Genomic DNA, 27,673 nt, shown 5'->3' with positions numbered 1-27,673 from the left:
AGGATAGAAAATCTATATACAGTTTGCTATAAATTTTGTAAAGTGTGTGTGTGTGTGTGTGTGTGTGTGTGTGTGTATGCACACACAAAGGAAAAATGCTGGCTGGAAAAATATTAGTGTCAATAGTACTTTTTTCCTAGGTGGTAGGATTACAATAAATTCTATTTTTTGTATTTATAATTTTTACAGTTTTTACCTGAAGTTCGATTTAATTTTTAGTTAGAAGAAAAATATCCTTTTTAAGTTAAAAATTCAGTATTTACTTTAATAATGGGATCAATGTACTTGGAATTTTTGAACTTACAATGTCTCATGATGAGCTATGTAAAATTGACTAAAGTCTTGATGAATATCTCTGACTCAAGCATTTAATACATTCCTTACAAGTTTTAACAAGCAGGTGACATCCTTGCTCTTCTTTCTCCACGTCTATCTCTTCAGTTTTAAAATGTGGCAAGAATAGTGGAACAATGGGTTTCTTCAAATAAATGGAGCAATTAAAAAAAAAATCAGACATTCCCTGTGGGATTTGTCACCTTTTTTTATTCTTGGCAAGACACTGATGATTAGCAAATAGAAAACTTGGCCACAAGGTGACAGCAATTCTTTCCTCTGGTAAAGGCAACATTTATCCCTTCAAAAGGAAAATTAGTAAACTGGTATGGTTAGGAAATTCAACCCATAAGCGTTCTCTTTCTCTCCTTAACCTCCATCATACTTTAACTCTCCCATGGGTAAAATCTCTTGATCTGGTCTGTACCTATGTCCTGATTTCCTCACCACTCAGCCTCTACACCTCCAATAGTGTGACTCTTTCCATGCTCATTTCAGTAAAAGTGTACTCTGAGAAATATCAGTGCTGAGATCCTAACGGCCTTCCTTCAGTTTCCTATCTTCTTAATGTCTCCAAAATAAGCTAAACTTAATTGACTTTACTTTGAAACAGTCTCTTCCCTTGCCCTTGTGACACTGTATCACCCCTACGAATCATGCGTGCTTTTCAAGGTTTCATTGGCTCTATGCAGTTCTGTCTTTGTAGTCTATGGAATGGGAGAGGACAGACTTACATTTTCCTATTTTAGCAATTCCTTACATAAAGATTGTTATTTTTTAAATATCTCCTGCAAACAGCATATCCCATATGTTATATTCTTAGCTGGGAACTGGGTATATACAGATGATGATAATTATGATGAAGAATACCAACTTCAAAGTGTTTTTAGATGGATTAACTAATTTCATTTCCCCAATAATTCTATGGAGTAGATACTATTATTTCTCCCATTTTGCTGATAAAGAAATTGAGGCACAGAGAGTTCAAAAAACTGTCCCAGATCATGGAGTTAGGAAGAGGCAGTACCAACACTCAAACCCAAGAGATCTGTGCTCTTAATGCTCTGCTGTAATACGTCCATGCCCTTAAGCAAATTCAAACTTGAGTGGGGAAAGTCATAAACTAAGAAACACTACTACCCAGAATGGAGATTGTCACTAAAAGATATAGGAAAAATCCTGGAAGCACAAAGGAAGGGCATGTAAGCCATTCTGGGGATACAGGGGAAGCTTCCTGGAGTTGAGTTTGCAATATGAAGATGTGGGAAAAGGCAGAGATGAGCTCATCAGGTAGAGACAACTGCATACGCAAAGATGTGGACACGATGTGAGAAGCAAGTCTTGTATTTTTGAAGAATTGGATGTCATTTGGTCTCTTTCTGTGTGGTGGATTCTCCAGAATGGCAGAAAATGAAACAAGAGACAAGTAGTGGCCAGATAACATGAAACATGGAAACCATGCTTAAAATGCTGGCTGTTTTTCTGTAAGAGATGGGATGTTATTGATGAATTTTAAAATGACCATCTTTCATTTTATAAAGGCCACTCTGGAAGCAGTACAGATGATAGAAACAACAGGCTACAGACAGGTGAGTGGGTGGTCCAGGTGAGAGGGTCACAGCCAAGTATCCACATTTAGAATGGAGGGGAAGGTCAGACACCAGTTTTGGGAGGTAGTGGTATTTGATTATAGATGAAGAAAGATCCAAGGGAGAAGTAGGAGTCAAGGATGACTTTTATGTTGCAGACTTGGGTGAAAAGTGATCCCAATTCCTAAAATGAGGAATGGAATAGGGAAGCAAGTCCGTGGATGAAGATAAGGAATTCAGTTTCTGAAATGGTGAGTTACAATAGGTTACTGAGTAGAAGATTGAAAAAGAAGTTGCAAATGTAAGTCTTGAAGTAGAATGAAAGGTCAGGGAATACAGTTTGGGAAACCCAAGGTATGTGAGGAATGGTGGATGAGATCATCTTGGGGAAGGTACAGAGCAAGAAGAAAAGTCAGGCAATGGATACCTCAGAAAATATGGCTATTTAAAGGATGAAGAGAGGTAGAGAAAGCAAAAAAGAGTCAGAGAAAAAAATTCCAGGGAAATTGGCATGTAGTTTTGTTAAGTCCCTCCAAATTCATAAAGAGCTGTCTAGTCTCATGTTACTTAAAGAAATCTAAATTCCATGAATTTCTAGTGGGAAAGTGTGTCAGGGAAAGAGAGCTGGAGGTAATCAACTTGGCTTTCTTGCTTTCTCTTATTTTCTAAGAGGCAAAGAAAAGGCTGCTCTCAAAGGATAAACAGAAAGACCTATTCTGTGAAGTGCAGTGGTTTTTTAGGCTGACCATCGGAAAGAGAACTGAAAATGGAAGAATGAATAACGGACTTGCCTTAAATGAGGATATCAGTTTGGGAGAGAAACTTGGCTACTTGTTATTCCTTGATTCTATGCTTCCCAAATATGTTTGTTTTAATAACTTTTCAATTCAGATTTTGTTGTTAGAATCATTGAATCATATGATACAACAGCTCCACACTAAGGTACCTACTGAAAAAAAAGTTAAAATATATATCTACACAATGGCTTGGAATATGAATGCTCATAGCAGCATTAGTCACAAGAATCAAAAATGGGGGAAGAAATACAAACATGCATCAGCTAGTGACAGGATAATCAAAATGTGATGCATCCATGCAGTATAATACTATTGAGCAATAAATAGGAACAAATTGTTTCATATATGCCATAGCAAGCAAGGACCTCAAAAATTATCTTAAGAGAAAAAAACCAGACACAAAGACTACGTATTGTATGATTCCACTTATGTAAAATTTCTAGAAAAGGCAGAAACCAAAGCAGTTGTTGCCTGGGGCTGGAGATGGTGGCAGAGATTTATTGCAAATGGTCTAAGGGAAATTTATAGGGAGACAAAATGTCCCCAAATTCTATGAATCCACTAAAAAAAATCAATAACCTGTACACTTATGATGGGTGAATTTTATAGTATGTAAATTTTACTTCAATAGAGATTTATGTACCATAAGAATCATGGAATTATTATTTTATGGCTGAAGGAGATAATCTGTCCTACTCTTACTTTGTTTCAGATTCTTCAATTTTTTTTCCTCTTACTATTTCCAGTTATTTCTAGTTATCCCTCTTCAGTGACAAGCTTCTATACATGATGCCTTGTATTGAAACTGTCTAGGAGACAGACTGAATCATAGACACTTATAGACAAGTTGAAACATTATAATAGTATGTGTCACCTTCCTAAATGACTAAATAGATTTCTATGAATTGGGGACAGGACTTGTTATTTGGGATAGAGAAGTTTTATGCTTCCTGTTGATTTTCTCATTTCCTTCCTTTGTGTAAATTCCAATATTGGTGACTCACTAGAAAAACTAAGAATTCTTGCAGTTTGGTTATGTTTCTCTCTGATTTTTCTCTAAAGAAAATTAAGTATCTTTCATTCATCTATCTATCTATCTATCTATCTTAAAAGTATAAATTGTCAAAGAGAAAATCCTTGAAAATCATATATATTATTTCATACTCTTATTTTACCTATGAGTCTCACAGCTTATTAATGGTAGAGATAGAAACAGGCTTCAGATTTTGGTTTAAAATTCCCAAGTGGTTTGTGCTATTCTTCAAAGCTTTTATTCTAGTTATCTAATACTCACTCTTTTGAGCTCTTCTCTGAGAAAAAGATCTGTTTACCTAAATTCCAACTAGAAATGTTGGATGACCCATGGAGACCTCTCCCTCCAAGGGTCTAAATTGAAGTCATCATATATTCTTCCTCAAAGTGGTTAGGTACTTAAGATCATGTGCTTTATTGGCTTTCAAATGACAGCTTTATTGTATGTTAATTTTGTGACTTGAAGGCTTAGTTTGCTTATCTATAAAATTATAGTACTTACAGGATTATAATAGCATCCCTTTCATTGGTTTGTAGTAAATATCAAGTGAGATAATTCGTTAAGGTACTTTGCACAAGGTTTCAACAACCATGAGGTAGTGGGTTTCTGTTGCTTGTAATTAAGAGCACTAACTGATAGAAGTGTAGAACCGTTTCATCAATGAAAGCTTGCTTAGAATATGGAATTTATAAAAACAATAAACACTTGTAATTATTTTTATAGTTTGTTTATTTATTTATTTATTTATTTATTTATTTATTTATTTATTTTTGAGATAAAGAGAGTGTGAGCAGGGAAGGGACAGAGAGAGAGGGAGAGAGAGAATCCCAAGCAGGCTCCCAGTTGTTAGCACAAAGCCTGACACAGGGCTCCATCTCATGAACCGTGAGATCATGATCTGAGCCAAAATCAAGAGTTGGATGCTTAACCAACTGAGTCACCCAGACACCTCAAAACCAATGAATGTTATTTAAAAGTGAAGATATCCAAGACTGGGCAAGCTGATTAATTGACTTAAGGACTTGTCGCTAGATGATGTGAATTTTATGGTGATATTAGAGTAATGGGAGGCCTGGGTGGCTCAGTTAAGTGTCTGACTTCGGCTCAGGTCACGATCTGGTAGTTCATGGGTTCAAGCCCAGAGTCGACTCTGTGCTGACAACTCAGAGCCTGGAGCCTGCTTTGGATTCTGTGTCTTCTTCTCTCTCTCTGCCTCTCCCCCACTTGTGCTCTGTCTCTCTCTCTCTCTCAAAAATAAATAAAAACATTAAAAAAATTTTTTTATGGTGATGTTAGAGTAAGGAGGGGCAATGATCTAGAATAATGGAAGCTTCTCAGGTCCATTCTACCATATCATTTTGGTCCTGAGTGACGAAGGCAGCCATCACCTTATGGAAGTGTTAGAAAGAGATTAATTTTGCCTACTTCTTGAATTTTCCCAGAAAGGCTCTGGTATCCAGTATAGTAGGCTACACCAGGGAGCTCTGTAGCTTCACACATGGGACCATCTCTTTGTGGAGGGCATGGTGGGGTTTGAGGTGGTGAGGCATGGATGGGAGCTGATGCTGTACAGTTTGTGGAGGTTGGCTTTCATAACGAGGTCATACGAACAGAAAACACATTCACATGCTTTTTTTTTAAGTTTATTTATTTATTGTTGAGAGACAGAGAGAGTAAGTGGGGGAGGGGCAGAGAGAGAGAGAGGGAGTGAGAGAATGTCAAGCAGGCTCCGCACTGTCAACATGGAGCCTGATGTGGGGCTCGAACTCACAAACCATGAGATCATGACCTGAGCCGAACCAAGAGTCGGATGCTTAACCAACTGAGCCACCCAGGAGCCTCTCACATGCTTTTAAAGATAGAGAAAGGCTCTGGGCTACAGAATTGAAAAGTATACTTCAGGTGCCAGGCCAGTCTCAGTCTTTGGAAGAAGGGAACATATACACTATGACTTCTACACAACAGATTACTCAATAATTACAGCGTGTAACTGAGTGCACTCTCCACCACAGAGCAAGGGGATCTTTTTTTGCCAAACTGTCCAGAAGGGTTCACCCACAGTCATGACAGGTGTTTTTATTTCACTTGCAAACTTCTTTGAAAAGCCCTTGGCATGGATAAGTTCTTGGCATGCAAGTTAAACCCAAAGGGAGTTCCAAGTTGCAGAAAGCCTTTTCTTTGGCTAATAAAATTCCTCTACCTCTTTCATTACCACCCTCCTCCCTCTGCTTCCAGGAATTTCTTATTTTGAGAGGTCCCAAACTGGCTTACACCAACATCTACATACTGAAAGCTTGATTCTGCATGTTTAAGGATTTTAGAGGCCAATACCATATATCCTCTCTTCCTTCTTCCACATTAAATCTATGCCTTCTTTTCAGACTCTGGTTCCTTTCTGCCCTGGGTCACCCTATAGCTGCGCTTCTGTGGAATACAGAAATGAATAGGATTTGCTTATTGCATCAGCTTTGGGACATTTGTTTTGAAGTATTTATTTACAAGTCTCTTGCTCATCGTTTGACTCCTGTTACTTTCCTGGTCAGTTACTTCCTTTGTTTTCTGCTTCCTTCCTTCATCCTCTGTATCATTGCCACTCTTTGTGGTGGTGGGAGGGGATTGTATCAACCTTCTTTTCCTGTGTCCATTAAAATGTTTAGAGTACCATTAAATAAAAGCAAAACACAAGATTCTTTTTTTTAAATTTTTTTTAATGTTTATTTTTGAAAGAGAGAGACACACAGAGCTTGAGTGGGGGAGGGTCAGAGAGAGGGAGACACAGAATCCACAGCAGGATCCAGGCTCTGAGCTGCCAGCACAGAGCCTGACGCAGGGCTTGAACTCACAAACTGTGAAATCATGACCTGAGCCGAAGTCGGCCACTCAACCAACTGAGCCACCCAGGCTCCCCAAGCCAAGATTCTTAATAAAAGTGTTTACGACTGTGAGCAGCGTAATTACCTCAGCATAACTCCCCTCTGATGAAAGTTCACTGCTAGGTCATGAAATGTCTTGAATTAGAGGGTACTTTTTGAAAGCCATCCCCTACCTCCACGGAGACTTTCACCTACTTTATCCCACACAGAGTCTTTGCCAATGGGAATTTTATAACCTCCTCTCTAGCATCTTAATAATGCCTCTTAAGAAGTTCTGCCTCTGTTTACACACACGTATAGATGATATGAACTGACAAGTTGTCAAAGCCTTTGTCTCTTTATTTCAGAGGATAGTTTGACACTGAAATGGAGTGAGAATTCCAAATTTAGCTCAAGTCAAATTTCAGAGGCTGGTTGTTAAGAACTCCTCAAGCTTTGAGCAAATTCTGTTCTGAACCTTCATACCAAGGTGTCCTTAAAATTGGCCAGGCTATAAAGGTTTTTATGCTGAGTGCAAAAACTGGGATTTAACTTGTAGAATTTGGCTTCAGTAAACATCCCTAAAACTACAATAGAATTTGAGTGATTTCTGGGAGTAGAAAAATACCTCCCTTTCCACAAAATTTGGCATTAGATTACCATTAAAATCCTTATTCCCCCTCTGTATTCAGGGAAAGGAGAACAACTAGACAATATTCTTTTTTTAATAGCTATTGATATACATGTGGGTAGAAATAGAGAATATAACTGTTCATGAGCAAAAAATTCATCGCATGTGGCCAAATCTAGGCAAATTCTGAGGAGACAGGATATTGTTTTTATATTTTAATCTCCATATCTATGCCCTATCCTATTTTTATTAGTTTTCTATAATGCCAATTTCCTTACTTTATTGTACCCAACACTCATATTTTTACCTACTCGTTTTACTCATTTTTACCTACTTTCCCTTTTAAAAACTTGCACTCAGGAAAACATGAAAAATGCATTCACACTATGTTAACACTTCCAGGAATATTCATACCAAAAGTCACTGAATAAAATTAATTGTAAAACATTTTGTGAAATTTCAATTAATCAGTAGCATGGGAGATAGGATTCTATGTAATGGATTCTGCTCCATAGAAATTATATAAAACAGGGACTGGATTCACTCCATAGAAATTGTATAATATAGGGACATGGGACATAATTTCTGACCTGAAATTAGCTATTTGGAATTGTTCTTATGTGATGATAAGCAAAATATTTGAAAGAGGGGTTGTCCAGAATAATCAAGACACTGGCTTGTCATACACTGCAGAAGTCATCCACTGTATCTTAATGGATTTTGCCTTTTCTGTATTAATGTGAATCTAAATCCTTCCTAACATGATGTTCTCATTTTTATTAATTGGATGTTAGTTAACAGTAGGTTTAGACTACTAACATCAACTCTGGAAATTGGTGAAACATAAGTTACATCAATGGGAAAGCTAACACATTATTAAAAATTCTTAGAAGTCACTTTGCCTTCAGTAATACTCATAATATAAGCCTTGTGTAAGTGGACTTCAGGATACGATTACTGAATTTATTTGAAAATCATTTCCAACAAATACAAAAAACACATAGCAGTTCTCTGTAATTTTTTTATGGGCTGCCTTCGGACATGGAGGTGCATGGGAAGGAAGAGTATCCACTTCTAGCCTGGAACAAATTGCAACCTTTCTCAAGTGTTTATGTAAGTGACCGTTTACAAGACTATTTTAGAGGAAACATGATAAAATAAGTCTGTTAGAAATGTGGCCTTTCAAAACTGATTTTGAGGCAAAAACACTTTTCTTAAATAGTTGGAATTTTTTAATACCTTCTGTTCCTTTCTAACATTCAACCTAACTCTTCGTTGAAAGAGGGGAAAGTCTATGTTCACATAAACAATAGGGATATAAAGCTACCTTTTATAGGTCTATTCTAATAGATTATTTGTGAGAGTAGCGAAAGCAAATCTTCAATGCATTTCATAATGGTTGGCCCAGGGTCGGTAATCTATAAATACTGATTTAATGAAGAGAAGAAAAAACAAATGAATAGCCAATTTGAATGATAGACACAGATGTGTTGCTTTGAAAAGGAGCACACATTTATGCTTAAAAATGACATCTGCCTAAACACTCTTTATGGAGTATCTTCCAACTTCTTTTAAAACAATTTTAAAAATAAAAATGTAGTAAAAATGAAAGCACAGCCCAAATGTAACCTTTGCAAACAACCTGCTGCAGATTCTTGGAGAAATTCCAAGACAATAAGGTTGACAATATCTGGACTGATAACAATTCAACTAGGAATTTAGCCCAGCTGTATTTTGCCTAATGTACCAAAACAAACTTCCCATATCTGAAATAATGGAAGACATCTGCCTTTCTTACTAAGCTCAAATTCAGGCCCACATGATAAATCAGCTTGAAAACTATGAAAACTAGGCAAGCAATTCTGCTACTCATGCTTTTGGAGGACAATGATACTATTCTATTCCCATTTTTTCTTCATATTAAAAAAATGCAAACTCATTAAGATGACAAATATATTCAAAAGATGTCACCTCTCCAGGAGATTACTAGAAAACATACTGATCAATCAAAACTCTACTTATCAGACCTAAAGAATAAGGGAGAACACTACCTTTAATTGCTGTCTTATTACTCAGCAATCAAAAAGAATGAAATCTTGCCATTTGCAACCACATGGATGGAACTAGAGGGTATTATGCTAAGTGAAATTAGTCAGAGAAAGACAAATATCATATGACTTCACTCATATAAGGACTTTAAGACCCAGAACAGATGAACATAAGGGAAGAGAAGCAAGAATAATATAAAAACAGGGAGGGGGGCAAAAACATAAAAGTCTCTTAAATATGGAGAACAAACAGAGGGTTCTGGAGGGGTTGTGGGAGGGGGGATGGGCTAAATGGGTAAGGGACATTAAGGAATCTACTCCTGAAATCATTGTTGCACTATATGCTAACTACCTTGGATGTAAATTTAAAAAATAAATTAAATAAAAATTATGAAAAAAAGAGAAATGTCTCAAAAGAGGAAGGTCAGGGGAGGATATTTAAAGGGTATTTATTAGTGTCCAGACTCCAGTTGCTTAAAGCTGGTCTTTTGTGGTGGGGAACATATTAAAATTGAGCAAAGTTCATGACATAATAGTTTAGGATTGGTGAACACAGTGAAGTGAGGGTCTTGAGTAAATTTAAACAAACTGCTTAGCTTTTTTTCCTTTTTTGAAATAAATTGGTTTGCCGGAATTTACTGCAGCAATCAGTGAAATTATTTATTGATCTGTATTTTTGTCTTCTATTTTTAAAGTTTATTTATTTTTTAGAGAGAGAGAGAGAGAGCAGAGGAGGGGCAGAGACAGACGGAGACAGAGGATCCCGAGCAAGCTCTGTGATGTTGCTGTCAGCACAGAGCCTGATGCGGGGTTTGAACCCATGAACTGTGAGATTGTGATCTGAGCTGAAATCAAGAGTCAGAAGCTTAACCGACCGAGCCACCCAGGCGCCCCAAAAATTGAAATTTAAAAATTACATTTTTTTGTCATCAGTTTGTGAATTACCACAATCACATAAACACATTTCATGATTCTTTGCATTCATAAAAGCGTTTGGAATTTTGCAGAACAGATGTCTAAAAAAAGGCCTTTAGTTAAAAAAAAATAATAATAGCATTATAACCCTTATTTCTTTACATTGAGTAGTGGGAAGACAGAACAGAACATAATTTCAGTTACATTAGAGCATAGTTAGAAAATTTCCTGGGATGCTGGGTGGCTGAGTCAGATGAGCCTCCCAGTCTTGATTTCAGCTCAGTTCATGATCTCATGAACCATGAGATCGAGCCCGAGTTGGGCTTTGCACTGAGTGTGGAGCCTGCTTGGGATTCTCTCTCTCCCTCTCCTTCTGTCTCTCCCCCACATGTGTGTGCATTCTCCCTCTCTCTCTCTGAAAATAAATAAATAAACTTAAAAAAAGTGCCATTAGTTTAGCTCCCTGGGTCATTATTGTTCTGTATGCTGTAGCTTCTTCCACCAGCAAAGAGAAAATATGTAGGATATACTGCTGGGGAAAAAAAAATTCCCTCAGAAATAGGTGAATGGTTTCATAATTTTCTGTCAGTTATGGCTGGCTATCTTTTAAAAATGAGGATCACATTTCCAGTTTTGTGTTTTTTCTCTCTCAAAATGGGAGCGCCACAGCCTCTAATTCAGATTCATGGAAGAAGTTCTGCGCTTAGATTTCAGGAAAGCAACTGAGTGAGGGAAACGAGCTAACATAAAGTGAAATAGTCCACTCAAATAATTTTATTTGTAAATAATTATAAATAATTTCATAAACATAGTTACAAATTTAAGAGAATTTTTTTTTTTGAATAAGATAGTGAAATGTGGACTCTCCCCACTCTGATTATAATGAAATAAGAAATAAGGACAAACTAAACCAAAAAAAATCCATAGTAGCAATCGAAACCATAAAGTGATAAAACCAGTGCTTCAAAGAGTTACAGCTCGGGGCGCCTGGGTGGCTCAGTCGGTTAAGCGGCGGACTTCGGCTCAGGTCACGATCTCGCGGTCCGTGAGTTCGAGCCCCGCGTCAGGCTCTGTGCTGACAGCTCAGAGCCTGGAGCCTGTTTCAGATTCTGTGTCTCCCTCTCTCTGACCTTCCCCCATTCATGCTCTGTCTCTCTCTGTCTCAAAAATAAATAAACGTTAAAAAAAAATTAAAAAAAAAAAAAGAGTTACGGCTCAAGCAAGACATATGATTCTGGGATGGTAAGACCAAAACTTGAACATTCCCCAGGAACCATACTGATGAGTTCACAAAATCCCAACAATTCTCTCCACTCGTCCTCATTCTGGAGAAGAGCAACCTGAGTAGGTTACTTCATATTTTTAGGTGATCATCTTTTAAATGAGAAATAGCAACCAAGTGTTGCTATATTTTACTGCAGATTTCTTTCCTTTGTGGCATAGATTATCTAGAAAATAGCTATTATTTTGGTATACCCTCAAATACAAACTACAATGATATACAGATTATTAGTTGGGGAGAACTTCCAATCTATACCAACAAGAATCTGTGTTTTGAATAATAAAAAAAAATGACTAATGTTTTCCACATATCAGCAGATGGAGCCTGGTTTATGCTGAGTTTTATTAGACTCTTGTCTTCCTCTAATTCTACAGTTTCCAACCAGGAGTGAGTGTCACTTCCAGTGATTTAAAACATATAGATATCCTTCACGTCCTTCTAGCCCCTCACCAGCTGGAGTTGGGAACTCTACTTACACATTTTTAGAAAAATTTCCACAAACAATTTTGATACGCTTATCCTGCTAAACAGTCCTTTAAAATGATATTTGTTTTTTGAAAAAGTACAGTAAAATAAAAATAAAATAGTTGTTCCATGGTTAAATAAATTTTGATTAAACAAGGTAAAACAAGTTTGTTTTTTTTTTAAGTAGAATTATACATAGATTTTAATATAGTAATATGATTCAGAAATTCCAAACAGGGATATTTTATAAGCAAAGATCAGAAACAATGAACAAAAGGGCCATGATGGATTATTTGTAAAGAGTATTTCAATGCAGCCCAAACGTTTTATCCTCAGGTTCAGCAGCAAGACTGTAATCTATTAAATCTGGCTACAATACTCCAGATCACATTATGTCAGTAATAACAAGTGGCTAGTCACTTTGTGACTTTGTTAAAGAAGGGCTGAGGGGATATCCGCACTAGAAGTTTTAGGGGCGCCTGGGTGTCTCAGTCAGTTAAGCGTCCAACTTTGGCTCAGGTCATGATCTCAGGGTTTGTGAGTTCCAGCCCCACGTCGGGATCTGTGCTGACAGCTCAGAGCTTGGAGCCTACTTTGGATTCTGTCACACCTCTCTCACCCCTCCCCTACTCTCTCTCACGTGCGTTCTCTCTCTCTCTCAAAAATAAGTAAACGGTAAAAAGTGTTAGTGTAGGCCAGGCCTCACTCTTGCAGATGGGCCAGGACTCCTCGCTTGGCTGTGGCCCTAAGATGAAGCCCCCTCGGCCCGGCCCTGACCCCATCCTGTGGCCTTCCTCTACTCCAAATCTAGGTACATTCGATACAAAGATTATTTTTTTCTGACTTAAAAACAAAACAAAACTTTTTTTTTTTTTAATTTTTTTTTCAACGTTTATTTATTTTTTGGGGACAGAGAGAGACAGAGCATGAACGGGGGAAGGGCAGAGAGAGAGGGAGACACAGAATCAGAAACAGGCTCCAGGCTCTGAGCCATCAGCCCAGAGCCCGACGCGGGGCTCGAACTCACCGACCGCGAGATCGTGACCTGGCTGAAGTCGGACGCTTAACCGACTGCGCCACCCAGGCGCCCCAAAACAAAACTTCTGATGCATATTGTTTGTTCTTTGGTTCCCCAGTATTTCTTTGCTTTTACAGCAGAACCCAGAATTCCTTGTGGGGCATTATTATCATAAGTGGCCTCAGCGTGAAGTGGTTCCCAGGTTTTTGCTCTCAGTACAAGAGCCACAGATTCTTCTGCTTGCCCCGGGCAATTCAGTGTGCAGGCACGTGATCCACACTGTGCCAGTTGGACACTTATCCCCACGACTTTAGAGTAGGGGCGGTAGGGGACAGCCAGAGTATGGATCCTATCAGGAACATCAGTTTACTCTTCAAAGCTTCTAGAAAATCAATTGATTAGCAAACACCATGCTGAAAATTTGGATAAGAATAGTATTGGTAGTGTTACCCACAGCTATTTTTCCAAGTTAAGTGGTGGTTATTTTAGGTAGGTCACTGATGTAACCGGGAAAGTCGAGTGGTGCCCACCAGGCCCTTCCATCTCCCTCCTTTGTCTGCCAGGGGATGCTCCAGCTTGAAAACCGGGCCAAATAATTTATGGTTAAAGGAGGACAGATTTAAGAATGTGTACAAAATGAATATTAAAAAGACTGAATGTCTTCCCAAAAGTTTATTGAGTGCAACAAATATGTTTTTAGCACCTATATGCTGGGCTAGGTGCTCTGTCATATGAATCATTTAACTGTTTATTTATTTATTATACTTTTAAAAGTTTATTTATCTTTAAAAGAGAGAAACAGAGTGGTGTGCCTGGGTGGCTCTGTTGGTTAAGCGCCGACTTTGGCTCAGGTCATGATCTCATGGTTCATGAGTTTGAGCCCCGCCTCGGGGTCTGTGCTGACAGCTCAGAGCCTGGAGCCTGCTTGGGATTCTGTGTCTCCCTCTTTCTCTGCTTCTTCCCTACTTGTGCTCTGTCTGTCTCTGTCTCTCAAAAATAAACATTTAAAAAATTAAAAAAAAAAAAAGAGAGAGCGCGCGCACACTTGAGGGAGGGGCAAAGAAAGAGGGAGAGAGAGAGAATCCCAAGCAGACTCCACACGGTCAGTACAGAGCCCCACTTGGGGCTCAAATTCACAAACCATGAGATCATGCCCTGAGCTGCAATCGAGTCAGATGCTTAACGGACTGAGCCACCCAGCCGCCCCTGTCATAGGAATTATCTAAAACTAAAGCATTTTTCATTTTCTTTAAAGCAAACTACCTGACTCATTTATTTTCCAGGTGAGGAATAATATCACAAGAGATTAAATATTCTTTGTAAATAAATTCACAAAGGCCGGTGAAGAACCAGGACTGAAACTGATGTCCGATTCACGGCTGCTTCTCCTGCTCCCATTAGGCTCTCCACGAAGGGCTGTCCTGAAGAGGATGACTGTCCTGGAGACGCAGTGACTAGATGGGATGAAAAGAAGAATTTGTCAGCAGGGCTATCATATGCATTCCTGTGAGTATTTTCCGAAATCTCTTCTTTGGGAGGCTTGTAAATCAATATCACAATCCATCTCTGTGAATCTATTTGCAAGCAGCTGGCTAGGGTGTCCCCAAGTTTAGAAGATAAGAGCATCGACCCAGACTGTCAACCCTACTGAGCCTATTTACAGAAGGAGCAGTGGAGCCAAAATGCAGGAGGAGGATGTGGGGGTGCAGTCTCTGTAGCCAGACTGCCTACATTCGAATCCTGATTCTGCCACTTACTAACTCCTTGACTATAGCCCTATTGCTTAACTCTTTGTGCCTTGGCTCCTTTGTTGTAAAATGAGGATAATGATAGTATCGGCCTGTCTGATTTTTGTGGGGATTAAATGAGTAATAACTACTAAGCTGCTGGTACAATGTGAGTTTTGGCCCTTATTATTACTTGGTATTTGCTAAAGTCTCTTCAAGCTAAAAAAATGTGTCTATAATTCAGTGCTATATAAATGTATTAGCTGTATTGGCTACAGTGTAAAATAAAAGCAGAATGTGGAATTTAAGAAACAAAACAAAGGAAGAAGCAGACAGATCAACCGAAACACGGACTCCTAACTAGAGAGAATAGATGGTTACCACAGGCGACGGGGGTGGGGGAATGGGTGAAGTAGGTGATGGGGATTACGGAGTACACTTATCATGATGAAAAAAATAAAATAATAAAAAAATTAAGAAGCAGAACAAATATACTGGCAGATAAGGTGAGTCAATCTGGTTGTATTTAAGGCAATTTTCCTGAGAGTCCATTATGTACCTTGCATGGCTCTGAAAGGATTAGGGGACTTTTTTGCCTCAAGCTGGGAAGAACATCTTAATAACATTATCCTCTGATTTATGATGCTCATTGTTTCCCTTTATTTTCATTGTGAAAAAGTAGACAGACAGATAAAGATATGAAAAACTAGATTTGTATCCTCGAAACCAAACAGAAATATCAGAAATGTGTTAGACTCAAGAACGGAATCAACCACCCTGAGGAGAATCTGTGAATGTTTTTTATGGAAATTTGACACGTCTTCATTGTCATTAATACCTGCCATTACCACAGAAATAATCAGACAGATGGAGCGCTGGGCTTGAAGAGCACAGAAGCTGTTTTAAACAGCGTAACATGAACTTGAATTCTTCCTGAATTCCACCCCCTATTCTAGAGTTAAAAGTCAGTAAAGGTTGAATAACACGATTTTCTCAGCTTTGTGCTAGTTAGTCTCCATTGGCTGAGCTGGTACATTCAGCCATCTTGATGAAAATTAATTATTGTATCCACTGAAAATGCCTTTGATGATGCCAGGGATGTGGAATGATTTACTGGGATTGCTGCTGACAGTTCTGTCTTGGAGTGAGGGCTCCTGATTTATTGGCCTCTCCTTAAGTGGAAGCTTATTTTGGTTTTCATTTGTAGCTCGAATATTTTCTTTGTCCAGTACCGATTGTTCTCCCCAGATGAGACTTAGTTTCTTTTCTTTTGAAGTAACCTTGAAAGACCCCGACATAACACTTTGACTAAGCTTGAGTCACTAGACTGTGGTGCCACCCTGCGCTAAGTTTTTCTTCCCCCAAGGCCTTTGGCAGCACCCCGTCTGATATGAATACCATTTGTAGTTTGCCTACACTTTTAATAAAGCCTTTTTGCTGGAATCAGCACTGGGGCTTCCAAGTTGCTGCTTGCCCCAGAAGGCTATGCCCATAAGTGCCACCATATGAGCAAATCTTGCAAAACTTGTGTCTGGTTTTGTTCGCAGATGCCGATGAAGAGACGTTCTCCCTGAGAACTCAGGTCATTCAGGCTCAGCTGCATTTTCACTGGAGTTGAAGTAAAGCTTGTTTTAGAAAAATTTTTAAAGAGTACTTTTTGGCAAATATGTGAAAAAATTATGTAAGTAGAAATAGTGAGACACTTTCATTTTAAGAAGAAAGTCAAAGACGTTTTCCTTGAATGATACCCCTAATTTTGCTCCTGTCTTGAAACAACACCACTACCACAATGAGGTTAACGCAAACAGTCCTCAAGGGTGTGGGTAGGTGCTGAACATCAAGTGAGGTTGGGGACACTGGTCTGTAATGACCCTAACCTGCCCAGCAGTCAGTCAATCCATGCTTCCTCATCTCTGTATCCCCCTCTAGCTCCTTGCCCAGGGGAACAGCTGTCCTTTGCTGGGGGAACCTCTAGTTCAGTGAATCAGTACACCCTTGCATGCTCTCTAGCATCCGAGAAGTGAATAAGACAGAATCCGCCCAAATCCACCATGTGACTGGAAAACTAATTCCAGATGATGCCGACAGCATCTCTTTACAAAACAAATGCCATTAACATAATCATGACAAGTCAGTTCAACTGATGCTGATTTATGTTTAAGATTCCCAAATTTGGTTTTCTTTTAAACATTTCCTCTTACTATCAGAAAGAAAAAGGTTATCTTACTTATTCTAGCTGTAAAATAATACATGTAAAAAAATCCCTGCATTAGAGAAAAATATTAAAACAAAGTAAAAGTTACCTAAATTCCAGAAATCCAGGGATAACTACTCCTACCATTTTGGTGAATATCCTTCTAAATGGTTTTCTACAGTACAGTCCTCAAATTGTGCTACACAGATCCCTGGCTCAGATTATATATTATTATTTAAAAAGAAGAGTTTAGAGATAAATTAAGCCTAAGAGGGTCATCTGGGTGGCTCAATTAAGCATCCTACTTTGGCTCAGGTCATGACCTTGCAGTTCATGGGTTTGAGCCTTGTGTCAGGCTCTGTGCTGACAGCTCAGAGCCTGGAGCCTCCTTCGGATTCTGTGTCTCTCTTTCTCTCTGCCCCTCCCCCACTCACGCCTCTCTCTCTCTCTGTCTCTCACAAATGAAAAACGTTAAGAAAATTAAAAAAAATTAAGACTGAGAAATGTTAGTTTAAGCACTGTTATGTATGTCTCTCTGTTGTCAACATTTTCAGAAACGTCAGTATCTGATTATGCTATGAGAACCACTAAGAAAATGTTACTAGGTAGTAAGTTTCTCAAACTTATAACACTGGAATTTCTTTTTGGAAAACATAACCCCCAAATCCAGAAAATGCTGTCCTCTCAGCACTTTCTCATATGTTAATATACTTTATATGGATGAGATAACAAAACTCAAGCCAATCTTCATCTTGTTTTCATGTAAACTCAACAATGTAATGTGTAATGAATATGTGTATTCACGAATAGAGATCCACATCATCATTTTAATGGTTGTGTACTATTCCATAATGCATATATATTATCTTCTATTTAAGCAAATTCTCTATTACTGACCACTGGGGCACAAAAACAAAATAAAGACATACACACTAAATTTACAAAAATACTTGCCAAATTATAATGAAATCAGTAAGCAAAAAAGGTAAACATATCATTAAGAACAAATACAAGAACACAGACAATTCACAGAAAGAAAAACAACAGACTAAATAGACACGAAATTATGTCCAAATTCACATCAATGTTTTGCAAATAAGCACATTGAATTACAATGTTTTATTATTTTTTGAAGTTTATTTATTTTTAAGAGAGAGAGAGAGAGGGAGAGAACAAGCAGGAGAGGGGCAGAGAGAGAGAGGGAGAGAGAGAGAATCCCCAGCAGGCTCTGCACTCTCAGTACAGAGCGTGATGTGGGTCTTGAACCCACAAACCATGAGATCATGACCTGAGCCGAAGTTGGACGCTTAACTGACCGAGTCACCCAGGCAACCCACAATGTTTTATTGATTAGACTTGTAAAGAATAGAAAGGTTCACAAAGGTTAGCATTGGTGACGGTTTGAGAAAATATACACTATTTTCCCTGTTAGTGAAAAATGTAAACTGGTACGACCTTTCTTAGGGGTAAATTATTTATATTTATTAAAATTTTCAGTGAGCAGATCCTTGGAATCAGCAGGTCCACTTTAGACTACTTTTCGGTGGAAAAACCAAAATCACATTTCATAAACTATCCCTTATTAAGGTCTATGGTTGGGAGAGTACTGTGCTAAATTTGTGGGCAAGACAAACTTCTATTCTTCACTTTTCCTCAAGAAGCTTATGATGTGCACACTTCGAGCAAACCAAATTCACACGCACACACACACACGCACACACAGACACACACACACACACACACACACACACACCACACCACACCACACAACCCCACTGGACCAAAAACTTTTGAATACACACTAATAATAATGCATTTGACTAAAATCATGATTAGAACACTAAAATTAATCAAGCTTTTTCTAGGGGCACCTGGGTGGTTCCGTCGGTTAAGCATCGGACTCCCAGCTTGCACCATGATCTTGGGGTCCATGAGTTCGAGCCCGCAATGGGCTCTGTGCTGACAGCTCAGAGCTTGGAGCCTGCTTCAGATTCTGTGTCTCTACCTCTCTTTGTCCCTCCCCCACTCATGCTCTCTCTCTCTCTCTCAAAAATAAATAAGCATTAAAAAAAATAATAATAAAAAAGACCATGTTAAAAAAAAAGCAAGCTCTTTCTAAGCAGAATTTTCCCACTTTTAGTAGTAATTAAAAGAAAATTTACATTCCCAGAAGTTCCTGGCAGGGCTAGCATTTGGTACAACTGGAAATCCTTCTAGTGAGCATAGGCTAATGAAGGGCAGGTTTTAAAGAACAGGATTTTATATTTGATGACACACTGGCTGCCTTTTCCTTCTTGCACATAGTTACACTTCTATTTAAATCATGTTTCCCTACTTTAGTCACTGACCAGTTTTTAGTTTTTTTCTTCAGAAGAATAAATTCTGGTGTAGAGGAAGAAGTCAGCTAGATAAATAAGATAAACCCATTCAGTTGGAAGCTCCATGAGAAAATGAATTGTGTTGTACTCCCTGTAGTGCCACCAGTACCCATTGCTTATTGCCCTGCTCACTGGGTGACTCGTAAGGACTTCTTGACTCTAGTTATGAGCAGACCTCATGTTAATAAACTTAGACTAAACCGTAAGAGACTCTTAAATACAGAGAACAAAGTGCGGGTTGCTGGAGGGGAGGTTGGTGAAGGGACCAGATAAACTGGTGATGGGCATTGAGGGGGGCACTTGTTGGGATGAGCACTGGGTGTTACATGGAAGTGATGAATCACTGGGGTCTACTGCAACCAGTACTATGCTGTATGTGACTAGTTTGAATTGAAAAAATGAATTAAACATAAAATAAAATATCTTAAAAAAATAAACTTCGACTTTTGAAGGTGAGCTCTAAATGGATAGCCTAGATATGATACCCACTCCACATTCATGTCCTCCTTAATTAAGCATAATTTCCTAGATATAAATATAATATCACTGAATAGAGAGAGTAGGAACTTCCGGGCCAAATGAACATTTAGCTGAATGAGAATTATGAAGAGTCAGTATTTGGAAATGCTCCTGTGCCAAAATCAGACAGGATCATTAAGATGCAGCATCAAGAGGGGCGCCTGGGTGGCTCCATCGGTTGAGTGTCCGACTTCGGCTCACTGTCACGATCTCACAGTTTGTGAGTTCGAGCCCCACGTCGGGCTCTGTGCTGACAGCTCAGAGCCTGGAGCCTGCTACAGATTCTGTGTCCCCCTCTCTCTCTGCTCCTCCCCTGCTCACAGTCTGTCTTTCTCTCAAAAATAAATAAAGATTAAAAAAAATTAAAAAAAAAGATGCAGCATCAAGAAATAGGTGAATAAGTCGCAGGAATAAAAAGTACAGCATAGGGAATAGAGTCAATGGTGTCGTAATAACAGCATAGTGACAAATAGTAGCTCCACTTGTGGTGAGCGCAGCATAACTTACAGAGTTGTCGAATCGCTATGGTGCACACCTGAAACCAATGAAGCATTTTGTGTGAACTACACTTCAATAAAAAAAATAGGTGATTCCACAGACAATGAAAATAAAATGGAAGGAGGAGGAAAGGGGATGAGAATAAATATGTATCTTAAGTACAGTAGTAGCTTTATGTATATTTTGCACTTCACCGGATGCTGCAAGAGGATTGCTATTGTGCTTATTTTGAGTGGGTCTAACAGTTTAAATAATTTGCTAAAGACCTCATACCTTTAGTGTGCATTAGAATCACTGGAGAGCTTGTTAAAACCAGCTTTCTGGGCCCTACCTCTGAAGCTCCTGAGTCAGCAGGTCCGGCACGGGGCCAGAAAATCTACATTTCCAAGTAGTTCCGAGGTACTGCTCCTGCAGCTGCCAGGCCAGGAAGCAAACTTTGAGAACCACTGGAACTTGGCTTTTATCTGTACATTTTAGGAAAGCAACTGAAAAACATTTTTACTTTTTTATTTTATTTATTCTCAAGTTAGTTAACACACATCGTAGTCTTGGCTTCAGGAGTAGATTCCCGTGATTCATCACTTACTTACAACACCCAGTGCTCATCCCAACAAGTGCCCTCCTCAATGCCCATCTCCCATATTCCCCACCCCTTCTACCCCCAAGCCCTATCAACTCTCAGTTTGTTCTGTGTATTTAAGCGTTTCTTATGGTTTGCCTCCTTCTGTACTTTTATCTTATTTTTCCTACCCTTCCCTTACGATCATCTGTTAAGTTTCTCAGTTTCCACATATGAGTGAAATGTGATATCTGTCTTTCTCTGACTGACTTACTTCACTTAGCATAATACCCTCCAGTTCTATCCACTTTGTTGTTGCAAATGGCAAGATTTCATTCTTTTTCGTTGCCAACTAGTATTCCACTGTGTGTGTGTGTGTGTGTGTGTGTGTGTGTGTGTATGTGTGTGTGTGTATGTGTGTGTGTGTGTGTATAAATACCTCTTCTTAATCCATTCATCAGCCAATGGACATTTAAGCTCTTTCCATAATTTGGCTATTGCTGATAGCACTGCTAGAAACACTGGGGTGCATGTTCCCCTTGGATCAGCACTCCTGTATCCTTCGGATAAACTCCTAGTAGTGCAATTGCTGGGTCATAGGGTAATTCTATTTTTAATTTTTTGAGGAACCTCCACACTTTTCCACAGTGCTGCACTAGTTTGCATTCCCACAAGCAGTGCAAGAGGATTCCCCTTTCTTCACATTCTCTCCAATGTCTGTTGTTTCCTGAGTTGTTAATTTTAGCCACTGTGACCGGTGGTATCTCGTTGTGGTTTTGATTTGTATTTCCCTGATAATGAGTGGTGTTGAGCATCTTTTCATGTGTCTGTTTACCATCTGGAGGCCTCCTTTGAAAAGTGTGTATTCATGTCTTCTGCCCATTTCTTCACCGGATTATTTATTTCTTAGGTGTTGAGTTTGGTAAGTTCTTTACAGATTTTGGATGCTAACCTTTTATCCGATATGGCACTTGCAAATATCTTCTCCCATTCCGTTAGTTGCCTTTTAGTTTTGTTGATAGTTTGCTTTGCTGTGAAGAAGCTTTTTATCTTGATGAGGTCCCAATAGTTCATTTTTGCTTTTATTTCCCTTGCCTTCAGAGACATGTCAAGTAAGAAGTTGCTGTGGCTGAGGTCAAAGAGGTTGTTGCCTGTTTTCTCCTGTAGGATTTTGATGGTTTCCTGTCTCACATTTAGGTCTTTCATCCATTTTGAATTTATTTTTGTGTGTGGTATAGAAAGTGGTCCAGGGGCGCCTGGGTGGCTCAGTCGGTTAAGTGTCCTACTTCGGCTCAGGTCATGATCTCGCGGTTCATGAGTTCAAGCCCCGCGTCAGGCTCTGTGCTGATGGCTCAGAGCCTGGAGCCCGTTTTGGATTCTGTGCCTCCCTCTCTCTCTGACCCTCCCCCGTTCATGCTCTGTCTCTCTCTGCCTCAAAAATAAATAAACATTAAAAAAAAAAGAAAGTGGTCCAGTTTCATTCTTCTGCATGTTGCTGTCCAGTTCTCCCAGCACCATTTACTAAAGAGACTGTCTTTTTTCCATTGGGTACTCTTTCCTGCTTTGTCAAAGATTAGTTGGTCATATGTTTGTGGGTCTATTTCTGGGTTCTCTATTCTGTTCCACTGATCTGAGTGTCTGTTTTTGTGCCAATACCATACTGTCTTGATGATTACAACTTTGTAGTACAGGTTAAAATCTGGGATAGTGACACCTTCAGCTTTGGTTTTCATTTTCAACATTACTTTGGCTGTTTGGGGCCTTTAGTTGTTCTACACATATTTTAGGATTGTTTGTTCTAGCTCTGTGAAGAATGTTAGTGCCATTTTGATTGGGGTTGCATTGAATGTGTAGATTGCTTTGGGTAGTATTGACATTTTAACAATATTTGTTCTTCTAATCCATGAGCATGCAATGTTTTTTCCATTTCTTTGTGTCTTCTTCGGTTACTTTCATAAGCTTTCTACAGTTTTCAGTGTATAGTTTTCAGATCTTTTACCTCTTTGGTTAGGTTTATTCCTAGGTATCTTATGGTTTTTGATGCAATTGTAAATGGGATCGATTCCCTGATATCTGTTTCTGTTGCTTCATTATATTGGTATATTGAAATGCGACCAATTTCTGTACATTGATTTTATATCCTGCGACTTTGTTGAATTCCTGTATCAGTTCTAGCAGTTTTCTGGTGGAGTCTTACACATTCATCTGCAAAGAGTGAAAGTTTGACTTCTTCTTTGCCAATTTGGACGTCTATTATTTTGTTTTGTTGTCTGATTGCTGAGTCTAGGACTTCCAACACTATGTTGAACAGCAGTGGTGAGAGTGGACATCCCTGTCATGTTCCTGATCTTAGGGGGAAAGCTCTCAGTTTTTCCCTATTGAGGATGATATTAGCTGTGGGCCTTTCATATATGGTTTTTATGATGTTAAGCTATGTTCCTTCTATCCCATATTTCTTGAAGGTTTTTATTAAGATAGGATCCTGTATTTTGTCAGATGCTTTTTCTGCATCTATTGACAGGATCACATGGTTTTTATCCTTTCTTCTATTAGGGTGGTGTATCACATTGATTGATTTGTGAATATTGAACCAGCCCTGCAGCCCAGGAATGAAACTCACTTGATCATGGTGAATAATTCTTTTTATATGCTGTTGAATTCAATTTGCTAATATCTTATTGAGAATTTTTGCATCATGTTCATCAGGGATATTGACCTGTAACTTTCCTGTTTAGTGGTGTGTTTGTCTGGTTTTGGAATCAAGGTAATGCTGGCTTTATAGAATGGGTCTGGAAGCTTTCTTTGCATTTGTATTTTTTGGAACAGTTTGAGAAGAATAGGTATTAACTCTGCTTTAAATGTCTGGTAGAATTCCCCTGGGAAACCATCTGGCCCAGGACTCTTATTTGTTGGGAGATTTTTGATGACTGATTCAATTTCTTCACTGGTTATGGGTCTGTTCAAATTTTCTATTTCTTTCCATTTGAGTTTTGGTAGTGTGTGAATGTCTAGGAATTTGTTCATTTCTTCTAGATTGTCCAGTTTGTTGGCATATAATTTGAAATAAACCTCAAGAAAAAATCTGGAAAGCCCCCAAGTACATGGAGGCTAAAGACATCCTACTAAAGAGTGAATGGATGAACCAGGAAATTAAAGAAGAAATTAAAAACTACATAGAATCAGGGTGCCTGGGTGGCTCGGCCGGTTAAGCATCCGACTTCGGCTCAGGTCATGATCTCACAGTTCGTGAGTTCGAGCCCTGCATCGGGTTCTGTGCTTGGAGCCTGGAGCCTGCTTCGGATTCTGTGTCTCCTTCTATCTCTGCCCCATCCCCACTTGTGCTCTGTCTCTCTCTGTCTCTCAAAAATAAAAAATAAATGCAAAAAAAATTTAAAAATACATAGAATCAAATAAAAATGAAAACATGAAAGTCCAAACCCTTTGGAATGCAGCAAAGTCAGTCCTGAGAGGAAAATACAGTGCAATTCAGGCCTATCTCAAGAAGCAAGAACGGTCCGAAATACACAACCTAAACTTACACCTAAAGGAGCTAGAAAGTCAGCAGCAAAGAAAGCCTAAAGCCAGCAGAAAGAAGAGAAATAATAAATATTAGAGCAGAAATCAACAATATAGAATCCAAACAAATAAAGAAGCAAACAAACAAAAACAGAAGAGATTAATGAATCTGTGATGGTTTTTTGAAAGAATAAACAAAATTGATAAGCCCCTAGTCAGACTTCTCAAAAAGAATAGAGGACCCAAATAGATAAAAATCACAAATGAAAGAGGCGAGATCACAACCAATACCACAGAAATAGAAACAATTATTAGAGAATACTATGAAAAATTATATGCCAACAAACTGGACAAAAGAAAAACATTTTTATAGTATCTTTCGGTCAAGACTTTCCCCATATTAATGCATAATTAGTTTCTTTCAACAAATAATTTTTTCAGCAAACTGTTTACTCAAAAATTAGGGTAGCGTTGGGACAGAACATAGAATTATAGATTGAAACCTGCTCCCAACCAATAACATGTAATTGGATAGGGATTAAAGACAAACCTTGGTCATAAGGTCAATATGTAGTTAACAAGGAAAGGAGGCTCTGAAAATGCTAAGGCTACCTCAAGAAATAATTATGGGAAGGAACCCACAGTTGGGTTGCAGACAGTATCTGGATTAAGGAGTTTAATTCTGGGTGCCACTTAAGAGAGTAGAATAGAGGTCAGGTATGGAGAGTTTAGCTCAAAAACTCAAGATATTGCTGCCTTGGCATCCACTTTGTTTGGCAAAAACTGACACTAACCCCTTATGCAAGCACATGCCCTAGGTAACAGCCACAAAGTCACAAGGAAGTGCAAGTTCCTGATACAACTTCTCCGATGGCCTTTGTGATTAACAATCTCTCCTCCCTCCCATAGCATTCCACTTGTGCCCTCTTAGGTAAGACCCCTCAGGAACTTACCAAAGTTTTCTTTTTTGGTTTGAATTGTCCAATCCAGCCTCAGCCTTGCAACCCAAAGCACTCCACCCACAGACCCTAACAAAGGTAAGTGCTGAGGTACTGTGATCTCTGCCTGTACCTTGCCAGGACTTTCCCAAGTGGTCCCTTGCATTGTGCCATGTACCGCCTTCAGAACCTGTGAGTAATAGACTTCTCTATTTCAATTTCCCTTGTGGTTTTTTATTTAATATACTCACTATCTTACACCTTAGGGCTCTACTTAACAGATGTTAATTTAACAAAGTCAAAACACTGGGATACAGACAGGTCCAGAACTTTTGAGTAAAACGCTAGGATGTAGAGCAGACTCAGTGGCTGAAAATATTGGGTGGTGGACTAGCAGCTATTACAATGTGAAGAGTTGTAGTAAATAAACTCTATCTACTTGTGACCTAAGATTCAGTTCAAATTATAAGGTAAAGACACATAAGCCACTGTTATGCTACAACACAGCTAATTAAAAATTTACCAGGAAGGAGCAAGAAGGATGGAGTAGGTAAGACCAGTGTTTTCTGACAAGATAGTAGATTTCAGGTGGGTCATGAAAAGAATAGCAGAATTTCAAAATGTGGAGTTTAAATTTGTTAAATTCAACTAACACTTCTGGGGCATTCACTGCATGTGAGGCTAGGCACCTGGGATAAAAAGATAAATAAGAAAATCGTCCCTGCCTTGCAAAGTGCCCAGCTACTGGGCATCAGGTGGTGAGAAGGAAATAGAAGTGGTCATGTGGTTCACAGTATAGTGGAGAGAATTTTGCAATATACTGGGATAGAAATTTTGGAAGGGAAAATTGACCTTGGAAAAACTCTTTAAGGGCAGAGCATGAATAGAAACACAAGTATGGTTGTGACATGCATGAGGCCCTCTTTCCGGCTGAGCAATCCAGTGGATGGGGTGTGTGGGCATAAAAACTGAATAAATGTAGTGGGAGATTGTGTGAGTTAATAACAATGTAGGTGAACAAAGTAGGCCTGTTTAGTGAAGTTTGGGCTTAATTGTTGCATAACAGGCTTTATATAAAAGATGGTGGAGAATGGGGGTGACATGATCCAATCTGTGTTTTGGGAGGATAACTGGTGGCCAAAATAAGGATAGATTTGGGAAGCAAGAGGTTAGATTCAGGGAAATTAGATGAGAGGTCACTACTACAGATCATGAGAAAGATGAGTGCTTTTGTTTCATCATATTAGGAAGTTCAAAGATGAACCCAGGTTAAATAATTTTTAAGGTTAAATACATGACATTATATTTAAAAATACTCAAGATAGACATTTCCTTTATTTCTTCTTTTCTTCCTCCCTTCCATGCCTATTTGTTTCTCTCCTTTCTGCACCCCACCCCTGACCTTTCCCACCTCTACCTTCTCTCTCTTTTCCTTCTTTTCCATTTGGGAATATGTTTCTAAGTCCGTGAGAATATTCTTGTGTTAAAATCAGTAGAGAGAATGGAATCATAAAATAGTATGTTGCCATGTTATAAAGTATCTTCTTTGGCTCCTTTATTCTGGTAACGCAGATACAGGGCTTGCTGGTCTGGAACAGTTTGGTCTCTTTAACATTGTCCGGGCCTCTGTTGTACAACTCAGGGCATGATTCCCATAGGATCTGTGTGCATGGCATCCCCTGGAGTTGGATGGCATAGAGCCAGCATTGCTGCTTATAGCCATGACTTCTGGGTTGGCAATGCAGAGTATCCTGGTAAACATGGTGGGTTGTAGATTTAATCCTGAATCTTACCACTGCCTCATCCCCCTACTACTCCTAACATGTGACTCTTGTTTGATTTACTATGTCTGCTTTTCTTGTTATCTGACTCCATTTTCTACTCATTTTCTGGTCTTGACTTTCCTTTTAAAGCAGTATTGTTATTTAAAAAAAATGTGATGAATTAGTCTTTTGGACAACATGTAACAACACACAGATGCAATTCATGCTAAAAATCTTCTTAGATAGGTGTTTCCCAGTGCAGGTATGGTGTCAATTTCTTTAAGGCAGAAAGGCTTGCTTTGTACATTTTTTGAAGCTTCATTGTCTAACAGAATTTTTTCTAGTATGAATGTAATGCCAAGGTTGTGTTCCAGACTAAAATCCTAAACAAAAGACCAAGATTTGTGAAATTTCTGTTGTGATTTCATAATAATTTGTTTATTGGTTATTTTTAAAGTAAATAAAATGAAATATTATTTCAAATCAAAGCATACACATCAAATTCCCAGCAAATGAAATGGAATGACAAAAATTGAGTCAGTGACCAAGAAGTATTTATTGGAGTCCTGTGATGTGCCTAACACTGTTTTTTTTTAAATTTTTTTTAATGTTTGTTCA

This window comes from Felis catus, chromosome B2 (assembly GCF_018350175.1).
Source record: "Felis catus isolate Fca126 chromosome B2, F.catus_Fca126_mat1.0, whole genome shotgun sequence".
NCBI classification, from domain to species: Eukaryota; Metazoa; Chordata; class Mammalia; order Carnivora; family Felidae; genus Felis; species Felis catus.
Note: the sequence above shows the minus strand (reverse complement) of the source record.